Consider the following 12,312-nt stretch of genomic DNA (forward strand, 5'->3'; position numbering starts at 1 on the left):
GTATATCATCTTGTTAAGACGCCTTAGACCTTGTGCGACCTCGCAAAACCTCGACTTGGCATGAATTGGCAAATATAGTAAGTATCGCTCTGGTCCCTTGGAGAGGGACAGGAGCGAATTTCAAGGTTTTGAGCTCGTCCTTGCCTTCTTCAACTTGTCATTACCTTCATTGGGTAAAACGCAGTCCGTTGATCCTTCTTGGCCGCTTAATACTTGGTAATCCTTCAAAATTTAGAGCCTCATGAAGATTTCGCTCTGGTCCCTCTCTGAGGGACAGGAGCGAACTAGGGTATTTTAATGCAAATCCTTCAATTTGGTGATCTTCGTAACTTCGTTCTTGATTGAGACGCTTTAAAACATCCTCGCCACCTTGTACTTTGTTCTTGGAGTGTCCTGAACTTAGGTAGAAAGCAAAATAATCATCATTTCACCCTGGTCCCTGACTGAGGGACAGGAGCGAACTTGCACATTTGATGCAAATCTTTCAATACTGGCAACCTGTGATGCCTTGTTCTTCATTGAGATGCCTTAAAACGACCTTACCACCCTTTACATTGACTTGGAGAGGTTTGAACTTAGTGAAAAGGCAACATAATCATCATATCGCCCTGGTCCCTGGCTGAGGGACAGGAGCGAACTTAGTCTTGTGGGCTTCATCTCGCTTTGCTAACCTCAAAATTTATCTTCAACGGTCTTGTTATACTTCGTTTCACTCATCCATGCCTTGGAATTCGTTGTAACTTGGCAAGAAAATCATCTAAGACAACAATCGCTCTGGTCCCTGACTGAGGGACAGGAGCAAACTTAGGCATTTGGGTCCCTTGTTGGTGTTTGGTAATCTTCAATTTGTCTTCAACGGGTTCAATTCACCTCCTTTCTTGCCTTCAATCCTAAAACTTGCTTGATCTTTGCCCAGTACATGCCCTATGAAGAATTTCGCTCTGGTCCCTGGGAGAGGGACGGGAGCTACAATGGATTTCGCCCTGGTCCCTGACTGAGGGACAGGAGCGATTTTGCATATTTGGTCCACTTTCTTCATGTTTGTGCCTTCAAATTATATTCAACCTTTTTAAATCGTCAAGTTGTTAAAATCCTGCAAGGACAAAGCAATATTTGATTTTGAGCTTCGGTCCTTCACTGAGGGACAAGAGCGATTTTGCTTCCTGAGGCATTTCTGTGTTCGTGAAATTCTTCAATTTATATTCAACGGAAAGATCACGCCTTTTTTTACTACCTCCAATTCGAAATTCATCTTGACCCTGCAAGGACAGTAAGATTTTTGAAAACGAGCTCCGGTCCTTCACTGAGGGACAGGAGCGATTTTGCTCCTACAGGCCAAAATATCAAGTTTTCACAAGTTTAATCACTTCACAAGGCAAAAACAAATCATTTCCAATGCCCGGGATCAAATATCAAAAAACTCAAAATTTTGTCAAAATAACTCAATTGGACAAAATTCACATTTCATCATCAATACTTAGACAAATTAAGACTCTGCACTCAAAATTCCAATTGAAAATAGACCATTCTGGCGAATTCGTTCCATTCAAAATTGCATCCTACAAAAGGAAGCTTAAAAAGCTCTCAAGACTGACTGGACTCTGGCCTGAAAAGACAGTAACGGAAACCCTAAGGCTTGACCCTAAATCCAGACAACTGACAAACTACCAAAACCCTAAAAAGCAGAGCGAAAGGCGAGCAAAAACGAGCAAAAAGAGGGGGTCCCCATTTTAAATGGGGCGATGTGTGAAATGGTCACAACAGGCACCAGGGTCATTTCTTAGTAAACCCTAGCAAGGGCAAGGTGTTAGGAATTGATAGGTAAAGAAAATAAGAAACACAACAATTATAATGCAGATTTAAAAGTCCAGAAATAAAAATAAGAAGAATTTACACAACACAAATTTACGTGGTTCACCCAATATGGGTTACGTCCACGGAGAAACAAGCCATCCACTTTTCAGATTTCTTATTATCCACCAACAAATTAAAGACTTGCAGCAATTATCCATTTCTGTATTGCGAAAACCAATCATCTACACAATCTGCCAGTATGTGTTTTTATCAAAACCCTCATGCCTGCCTCAAGAAACCCTTGACATTTTTCTCTCTTTCTTTTACAGCCATTCAGTCATACAATTTATCATTCATAACTATAATATTATAATTAATTTCGAACATCCTTCTTGCAACAGGATTGACATATTAACGAACTTCCTGCAGCATGATCAGTTGCCATATATCAACACAGGGTGCAGTATCAGTATGCAGGAAAGGAAACACCCGATCGGGAACAGTTCCATGACCTAATTAACACTGAGAAAGAATAATTTGCCTGGTAATTATCTTTTCACTGCCCACATTGACAATTTATATATGGAGATTGATTTATATATTCTATCAATGTAATGTGATGACTACTTCAAGTTTTCAATTGTGTGATTGAATGAGTATTCTAGTCTGAATTAAGTCAGTATTTGATGACAAGATTTAGGGATCTTTGCATGTTGCTGGGTTGATCTCTTTGTTAATTTGCGTCAGTATTGAAGATCAAATCAGACCTCACTTAGGGGCCTTTACATATTATGCATAGGTGAAGGTTAGGGAGCTACTGAGTAACATAATGAGACATTGGCAACAAACTTCAAGAAGATCAGTCATGAAACTGAGTGAGAACATGGTTTAGGTTTGAGGCATCAACTACTGAGATAAGATGACAGGGATATGTATGAGACTATGCAGATAATTGTGCACAATTACTTAAGAAAATAGTAAATACCTATTGTGAGTAGGCCTGTCACATGTTCTCTGGTCCACATGGGGAAATGAGCATGTCTTATCTGGTCCAGTTCTTTGACCCAATCAGTCCTCATCAGACCCTGTATCCGATTTGTATTTCCATTGAAGTGCAATAAAATGTGTGAATTTGGAAATGCATTTCCTTTCTTATGTTGGTGTGTCATGTCCCCTTTTGCTAATAAAGCTAAGGGAACAATTAAAATAATATTTGACATTGTCCTAATGAATTTATTAAAAAAGAGCAACTTATTCTTATTCTATGTACCAAACAAGTCTAGGTACAAGTCCCATGAAAGGAGAGGCCAAGTCACAACCCTGCCGCCTAGAGTGCCTACCGGGCACTCCTAGGAACATCCACAGCCACAACACCAATTTTTTTTCTTTTATATGTCAAAACCTAATTTTAAAGCATTTATTTAACAGTAAAACATTTTAAAAATAGTAACTAAAGCATGTTCATTCTAAGAGTTGTTTCACAAAAACAAACTTCTTTCACAAAATCTTATTCATTGTTTTTCCATTTTTCACATTAAAGCATTTAAAACAAAAAAAAACTAAAACGTGCTCATACTAAGAGTTAGTTTCACAAAAACAAACTTATTTCACAAGAATTTTCATTGTTTTGCCTTTTTTGCATTTTGGAAGATTGCTGGTAATTTTTCAAAGGACAATGATTGCAAAGTGCCAAGATTAGAAATCTAGCTTGTACAAAGGACATCTATCAACATAATATTGAAATTTTGAACTATCAACTAACAATTAATATTAAATTTATCACTATTATTGATCGATGATGAAATATCATAATACTATCAATGATTCAAATCTCATTATTATTATATGATATATCAAATGCATTTTCAATTCTATATATTTTTTATTTTATTGCATATATATAGCCATACCCAGTTATACTGTACCCAAGAAGAAAAAATATTGCCATATTGGCATACCCGTACCTGACTCTACCAAGGCAACTTAATTACTTTAAAAAGAAAGGATCCAATATGATCTTTAAAAGTATTTTTGAAAGAGGGCCTAAAGTAATGATAAAAAGTGTTGCAACGACAAAGGGGCCAATTGAATTATTAAATTAAATAGCAAAAGAAATCTTCACACTTCTAGTGGAGAGCTAAAATTAAAAAATAAAAGACTATAGAAGAGTTGGACTAGGGAAAGAGGCAACCAAATTAATTTATCTATTTAATTTCTTCAATAGCTTGTACTTCGTGTTCATTTATTTACTACTCAGTGAAAACCTTGTGTGCAATTTATCAGAGGATGAAGAAACTCCGATTTTTCTCAGATTTAATTTAGAGATCACAGTTGTGTTCAATGGTTGTAGAGATATCTTCAGAGTTGTGTTTGTTAAGTTTTTCCACATTTGGTTGTGTTGTTTTTCTGTGCTCATTTAACCACGGGCACTGATTTGCCCTCCCAGCCATAGACAATTCACAATTGTCTCCCCCAAGCACTATACGTTCAATCTGCAATTGTATTCCATTCTTATATATATATACCACATTTGGTTGTGTTGTTTTTCTGTGCTCATTTAACCACGGGCACTGATTTGCCCTCCCAGCCATAGACAATTCACAATTGTCTCCCCCAAGCACTATATGTTCAATCTGCAATTGTATTCCATTGTTATATATATATATATATATATATATATATATATATATATATATATATATATATATATTTGAATGAGATCACATATCTCATTATATATGCAAGAGGTGTCTATACACCAAGAGTCCCCACTCTTCCAAGTGGCACCAGTTATTACATTATTAATATTGTAAATGTATGTCAATTTGCAATTCAAGGTGCAAGTTATATTCAAGGTTATTTTTCTTTCAAGTATATGTTATTTCTCAATATAATGAATCTGATTTTGTTTATTACAAGTGGAGAGAGAACATTTATTTTTTCTATATTTTCTCCACAACATATCTTTGGGTATGTATATCATGGAGGGAACCAATCAAGTGGTACCTTGATCGATCATGTCCCTTGGACATGACCGACCAAGATACCCCTTGGTTGTGTCCCTCCTTAACCGATTGCTTAATCGGTGTTTATCACATATACACAAGCACCGAAGTCACTTCGGTTATTCATATATTTAATCCAATGATAATCAGTGGGAATATCAATCGGTGGCAATATCAACCAGTGGCAATATCAGTCGGTGGTAATATCAGTCGGTGGCAATATCAATCGGTGTCAATATTAATCGGTTTAAACCCGATAACATAAGTTAGTCGGTTTATCAATTTATCCCGATAACATTAGTTATTCAGTGAAATGCATTAAGCTCGATGGTTATAAACTCGATGGCTATTAAGGTGATAACCCGATAATGAATCGAGAGGGTTAGAATAAGACCCGATCATTATCGGTTTATCAGTCTTAATAGTTTGCACTCGATCAGTTTGCATGAGTAACGTAATTGACTGTAACAGAATAAGGAGAGCAATTATAGATAAAGGAATAATCATTTGAGATTTGGATTTATCTATCGATGAGATAGATGATTGAATTGGAGACTTCATTTATCTCCCATTCAATCATTTATCTTACCGAAACTATTAAGTATCAACAAATATAATATAATAATTATTGTATTATCATATAGTATAATAATTATACATTATTATTATAATATAATTATATAATTATATTGTCTCATAATAATAATATAAATATAATCACAACCTTTGTGATATCAATGTCGGCCTGTGGATTCCGACCACAGCTACAATAGAATCAACACTCCCTCTTAGCTAGGGAGGAATCCTTTTTGATATCTACTAGTCACATTACCTCTTTGTAATGATTGACCACAATGGCTACATCCATATGTGGAAAGGAAAGATATCACCTCACGTGATATCAACCATTATGGCATATACATAAATATCACCTCATGTGATATCCACCATTATGATTTATCCATAGATATCACCTCATGTGATATCAACCAATATGGCTTATCCACGAATATCACTTCACATGATATCCATCATTGTGGCATATCTCAAGATATTACTACATGGCACGTCCACAGATTTCACGTCACATGAAATCCACCATGAATATCTCTTTATGTAATATCCACCATTATGGCTTATCCATGGATATCACGTCTCATGATATCCACCATTATGGCATATCCATAGATATTACTACTAGAGATATAAACCATTATGACATATCCATAGATATTACGTCCCATGATATCCATCATAATTGTATGATCAATCAATATCGCAAGATCGTCACCTTACAATAATGATCAAAAGTACAAGTGTTCATCATTGTGAGATCGTCACCTCTCAATAATGTTCACAGGGGCTCAACAAGCACTGAACCAATTAAGTCATGGAGTCACACACATGACATCCACCATGAACCATATCAAAGGGTGAAGATAAGGACTTTCACCTCAAGTCTCTCTCAAAGAGAGATGTATTATCAAATCACAGAAGATCACTAATGTTGAGCCTCCCTCTCAATTAGAGCTTCATTTTTCCATATCTCCAAGCTTGTCTCGAAGGTTTGCATCACCCTTGGTGAATCCCAAGCCCGCCAAGTATCCATCCATCCAGGGATATCACATGGAACTCTATCTCATGAATCATAGATTCCTCTAACTACTACAATTTCCTAATCAGTAGAGAAACCATCTCGACATGGTCTACTCCCTCTAAATCAATATGATCAAGATCCTTGGAAATCAAATAAAGCAGATCCTCTAGATGCTCCCTCTGAAGCTTGAAGTACTAACCTCAACCTCCTAACCTTCTTGTCCAAGGTTGCTTCTATAGGTTTGCCAGACTCCCTCTGAATGTTAATTCCTCTTCTTCAAAGAACCGTCTCCAATTATGTGCCACCAACTTAGTCTCATGACTGCAAGCTTCAATGCATCGAACAAGTATCCAAGTGCTAGATAAGCAGGTCCACATTCCAAGGGGAAATCGAGGTCACATGTTTAGATAAGAGACTAATGCGCCTCCAAGTCAAATCTCCTCCTCTTACAATGACTGGACCTGCAGAAGCAAAGCGCAAGCCAAGAATCACCATGATCCAGGCACTGCAATCTCCAATAAAGACTGCAGCCACCAATAATTTACTTTGGTGTATATGGATATCTAATCCATTTTGTTCTTGTTGCAGATCAAAACAATTTTGTGGTGAATTTTAGTGTTGCGGCTAAAATTAGTGGGAATGAATATAGATTCTTCTCGTCTCTTGACATTAATTTACCAGTTACTTATCGAGACGAGAAACTTATGATTCTTTATTTCTCTAGCTTTAAAAATCTTTCTTTCCTTGATTAATATAATAAATGCTTAGTTAATATCATGCTTCTCTCGAGGATAGATAGTCTTCTTTCCTTAATTGATATTGCAATCAATAGTTGACATCCGTTAATGGTATTTGGATCGGTCAAACTACCATCTATGCTAATAGATGTTTATTCGATCAATTATGATCATGTCCAATAATCGTTGATGGCAAATATTAGTCACTTCACAGAATTGCAAATCCCCTTCACAAACAAAACAACAAACCAACAATTTGTCATCCTCCACACTCCCGCTAACGAAATGCATGGCATGAATCATCTCCCTCACACCCTCCCACTTGTTCGTTAATGGATCATAAATTTCACTTGATTTTAGACAATTACACTCTATGTAATCAAAATTCTGGGCACCCACATCAACGGAGCTCTCTACATCTACAACGTAAACCTTCCCGTTAACTACACACACAAAATTTGCCCGCGCATCTTTCATGTCCTCTACGCAACTCCGCAGATTTGTTCTGGCATTGAAGACACTCACTTTTTCGGTCACCGGAAAACTGGTACAATTCCTGTGCCATTCACAGCCGCCCATTACAAACATCAGCTCGCCAATTAATGCACAGCTGCGTTCATCCCTTATTCCTCGATAGAGATCGATGATCTTCATGCTTCAAGTTCTTTAAGTAACCATCTGATCAGTTGACCCCTTCGTATCTAATACTAACTCTTCCCTAGTCGATTTCTTGCTAATCATATCTCATACTGGCCTTAATCGATTCGTTCTTTTGACAGTGATTATCAAGGTTGCTTATGAGTAAGTCACCATTGATATCGATATGCAATGATGTCCTGACACTAGCAAACTAAGCTTCTGATCCATACTAAGGTGCAGATAGCTCATAATCTCTTTGCAATTATACAATGGATGGTCTTCATGCCATTTATTTGCTTCTTCTCCAGGTGAGACTAATTGACTTAATGCTCTTCTTGTTCACTATGTTGATCCTTATCACTTTTCGAAATGGAAATGGAAGAAGGCCTAACACCCCCCCGCTTCCTCTTTCTCGTCTTCACAGTATTCATATTGTGCCTTGCTTCTTCGTCATGAATTTGTCCAGAACCAGAAGAACCCTTCCAATGTGGGAATTATTTCTTTGAATATCCCTTCCGAAGAAAGAACAGCGATTGCGGTGGCCCTGCTCTTCAACTTGACTGCGATAATGCAACCAAGATGCCTATACTTAATATTAATGGGTACGAATACTACGTATTGGAATTCCCTGATCTCCACCATTACATGACAATAATTGATAGGAATATCTTCAAAGGTACATGCGACCCACCGATCAGTAACCAAGCAACGCAAACCCCGTCTGAAGATTAATTTGACTCTAAAGATAGTCGGATTTATCACAGTTATCGTGCCACTTATATATGATTTATGGAACTGATTGTTTCAGATTATCGACAAGTTGCTCGCATCCCACAATGCTGCTGGTAGGCTATACGATCCTCAATCTTTGTGCTTCCTTGGATACGAACTGCAGGTTTGCCTTGTACGTTTTCAGATATGCTGATTCGTGATTTGTTCTTCTGGGTCTCTGCTTACCCTTGAATGTGGGTTATGCCTTTCTCTTCTACAACTTCGTCTCTCTCAAAGACTTCACGAAGTTGATCAATCGCTTCAAGAGGGAAATTTCTTCCTTCTGCTTTGTGAATTTGTACTTCCGTTTATTCGTGAATCCTCATAGGCTGGTAGGGAACCCGCTCTGATACCATTTTGTTTTTTTGTGCTCATTTAACCATGGGCACTGATTTACCCTCCTAGCCATAGACAATTCACAACTATATCTCCCGAGCACTATATGTTAAATCTGCAATTATATTCCATTGTTTTATATATATATATATATATATTTATTTGAATGAGATCACAGATCTCATTATATATGTGAGAGGTGTCTATACACCAAGAGTCGCCCCTCTTCCAAGTGGCAGCAATTATTACATTATTAATATAATATAATAATTATACATTATAATTATAATATAATTATATTATCTCATAATAATAATATAAATATAATCACAACCTTTGTGATATCAATGTCGGCCTGTGCATTACGACTACAGCTACAATAGAATCAACAGGTTGTGGTGTGGTATGTTTTCAGGTTTTTGGGTTTTGTGTGATGATACAGTCAACTCCCAGATTTTTAGGGTGTGTTACAGTGAGATTCCAGATTTTTAGGGTGTTACAATTTAGCTTCAGTTTGTATTATGGTTTCCAAAAAATCATATTTCCAAAATTGAAAAGGTTTCAATAATATTGTGCTGTGGAAGTTATTTATGTTCCTAGCATTTCAGCATAATATCAATAATATTTTCAAATATTTTATTCTGGTTTATTGGATGTAATTTCAATATTAAAACAGCATATTTTAAAAGTAGCAGCCAGTAATGAGGTGATAGCAGCATTTACTTAAGGAGTCGTAGCAATTTGTGGATGGCTTTTCATATATTAAATGTGCTAAGTTAATATAGCACATTCATATTGCCAATTACAGCATAAAAGGGGACAAAGACTCCAGCATAAGATGAAGTCTGACACAACATCTTTTGGTTTACTGTTCACAATAAAAGGTGGCCGTACCATTTAAGTTGCCAGCCGTACCTGTTTGGATACCTGCTGGACAGATTTGAAATGGGTTTCCCTACAGTTCAGGGGTCTAATATATTATTCTGTTCTGGCTGCTTACCATGATAGGATCGTTGGGCATTGATTAGACTACAGCATCATCCTTGGATACCAGCTGTTCAATTTTCTTAAGGAATTCAGCCTTACCAGGTCTGCTGTATATCACTGAGTTGCTGTACAACATTGGAGGTGAATTGCAGCATTGAAAGCATTAAGCCCTTGCAATATCAACCTTGAAAAGAGATCTCTGTATGCTTTTGAGGTGTTTGGGGGGCTGTAAAGAAGTTATGGGCGCTCTACACTTGAGGACAAACAAATAATTGTCTCAGTCAAAGGTGAGCATAAGTACTGAAATCTAAATTTTGTTATTAACTAGTCTTGCATCTATTGACTTCAGTTTCAGATTTTATAAATAATCAGTGGTATTTCAGCAGTTCTACGAATGCTTCAGCATTTCGATATTTTTAAGTCATCTGTATTCATTTTTAAAAGAAATCTTTAAGCTGTCCAGTATTTATTATTTTCAGTCTGATTCATCTTCAGAATTGCACAGAAGTTTGATATTCAGTATTGGTATTGATATTGTTGTTACAAATGATAGTGAAATCTGGAACCCATTGCTGCTAGGGATATTATCGATTCAGAATTTGCAAGTGCATGTTGTTGAGTTTGCCACAAGCAAGTATAATAGATTTTCTGATTTAATTTTTTTTTTTTAAATTTGATATCATGAAATAACCCGGCAACCCAACCACACTTTGCCTTGGTCTTACCTTTTTTGCCGAGTTTTGGGGTATGAAGGGGGGCGAGCTGAGGCGAGAATACCTCAATGGATGACTGAGCGGGCTCAAACAAGATTTTCTGATTTAATATTGATCACATTTTAGTCATAGTATGCTCTCACCCTGCCCATTCCATGATCTCAGTAATCAGAGAGTGCCAGATTTTGTGCATAACTGGGTTATAGCATTATTTTTGTTGGTTTTTTAACTAAGTGAAGAAGAAAGCCAATACAATAGATTTGAGAACTCGATTTCCCCTTTATACCTAAGACCTAAGTTGCTGAATCGTGTGATTTTTCGGGCAATTCCGGGTATGAAATGTACCAGAATCAGATTCTGAAACGAATCTCCTATGGGTGTGTCCGGGGTTCGTGTGTTTAGAAGCCGAAACGTTTAGTGATTCTACTTTGATCTTTTTTATATTCTTAACACCAACTGTGCTGATTAGTGAACTCAGAACTTATCTATCATGAGATTCGAGTTTGTTCTTTTTGATATTGAAAACTGAATTTAAATTAGTATGTTATGTTGCAAAATTTGAAATTTGTAATGGTTTTGTTTAGAATATGTATTGGTATATGACATTTTAAACTTAAGTCTATTTTTTAGCTACGCACATACATACATATACATATATATGTGTGTATATTTAATTTTTGTATGAATGTACCGAAAACGTATTCAACCCCCAAAAAACTTCTTTCGTACCAGCATTTTATACCCATGTACTTGTTCCCGTTCCTGTACCAGTTCGGCAACTTATCCTAAGACCTTGTTTGATTTTCTTACAAAAGGTAGTTGAATTGTAGACATTACTAATTTCCATTCCTTTACTACGATGAACACACCACATGAAAACTAAAAGATCCAATAAATCAAGAACACAACAAACAAGCAACTGATCCATCCCTCTACTCCATAGATTTGAGAGCTTGATTCCTATCTGTTGTGAAGTATTCACACATCGCCCCATTGCAAATGGGGACCCCCACTTTTCGCTTTTTAGGATTAGCCCTTTTTGCTCAGTCCTAGGTTGTCTTGGAGTCTTTGCTATTAATCTTTGCATTGAAGGGATAAAATTTCTTGAGTAGCCAGAGAATTCATCAATTCAAGTGGAAAGGGATTGAATAAGGAGTCTTCCCTAGGGTCACTTTTGAAGATTAATTGGACATGGACATTGAAGTGACTCAAGAATTGGAAGTTTGGATGAATAAAGTATATAAAATGGGAGAGATTGAACGAAGTGTCTACATAGAGTCATGACCCTTGCTGGAATAAACTTGCCTTAGACATGTCCTTGGCCTCAAGATTAGAGCGAGTTCCTTCTTTGAGCATTCTTGAACAGTAAAAGTTAACATGTTTCGTGAAGATTTGGTATATGATCTAGTAGAGTGAAGGGAAGTGAAGGATTGAGTTTAAGGTTGTTTGAGATCATGTACCTCTCTAAGAACTTAGGGGCAAAATTTTACATTTAGCTCTTGTACCTTGCCAAGGATCAAGAGCGAACTTGATTCATGTCCTCATCAGGGTCCTAGAGCGAGACTTTGTTTTAGGTCCCGTCCTTTCGAAGGTCACAGAGCGAATTTCCTATATATGTGTTCTTAGGGGGCCAAATTGATGATGCTTTCATATGAAGAAATTGGAAGGCTTAGGACTCAAATCGATGAGGAAGTACCAAGTTTCAAGTCATGTCCTTGTAAAGATCCTAAAGT

The 12,312-nt window shown here is 36.8% G+C and overlaps 1 protein-coding gene across 1 annotated transcript in view; it reads right to left on the reverse strand.

Moving 5' to 3' along the window:
• LOC131033138 (protein ABC transporter 1, mitochondrial) overlaps positions 1-12,312 on the reverse strand; it is a 200,741-nt gene that overhangs the window by 59,657 nt on the left and 128,772 nt on the right. The window lies entirely within an intron of this gene.

Source organism: Cryptomeria japonica, chromosome 4, assembly GCF_030272615.1.
Source record: "Cryptomeria japonica chromosome 4, Sugi_1.0, whole genome shotgun sequence".
In the NCBI taxonomy this organism is placed as follows: Eukaryota; Viridiplantae; Streptophyta; class Pinopsida; order Cupressales; family Cupressaceae; genus Cryptomeria; species Cryptomeria japonica.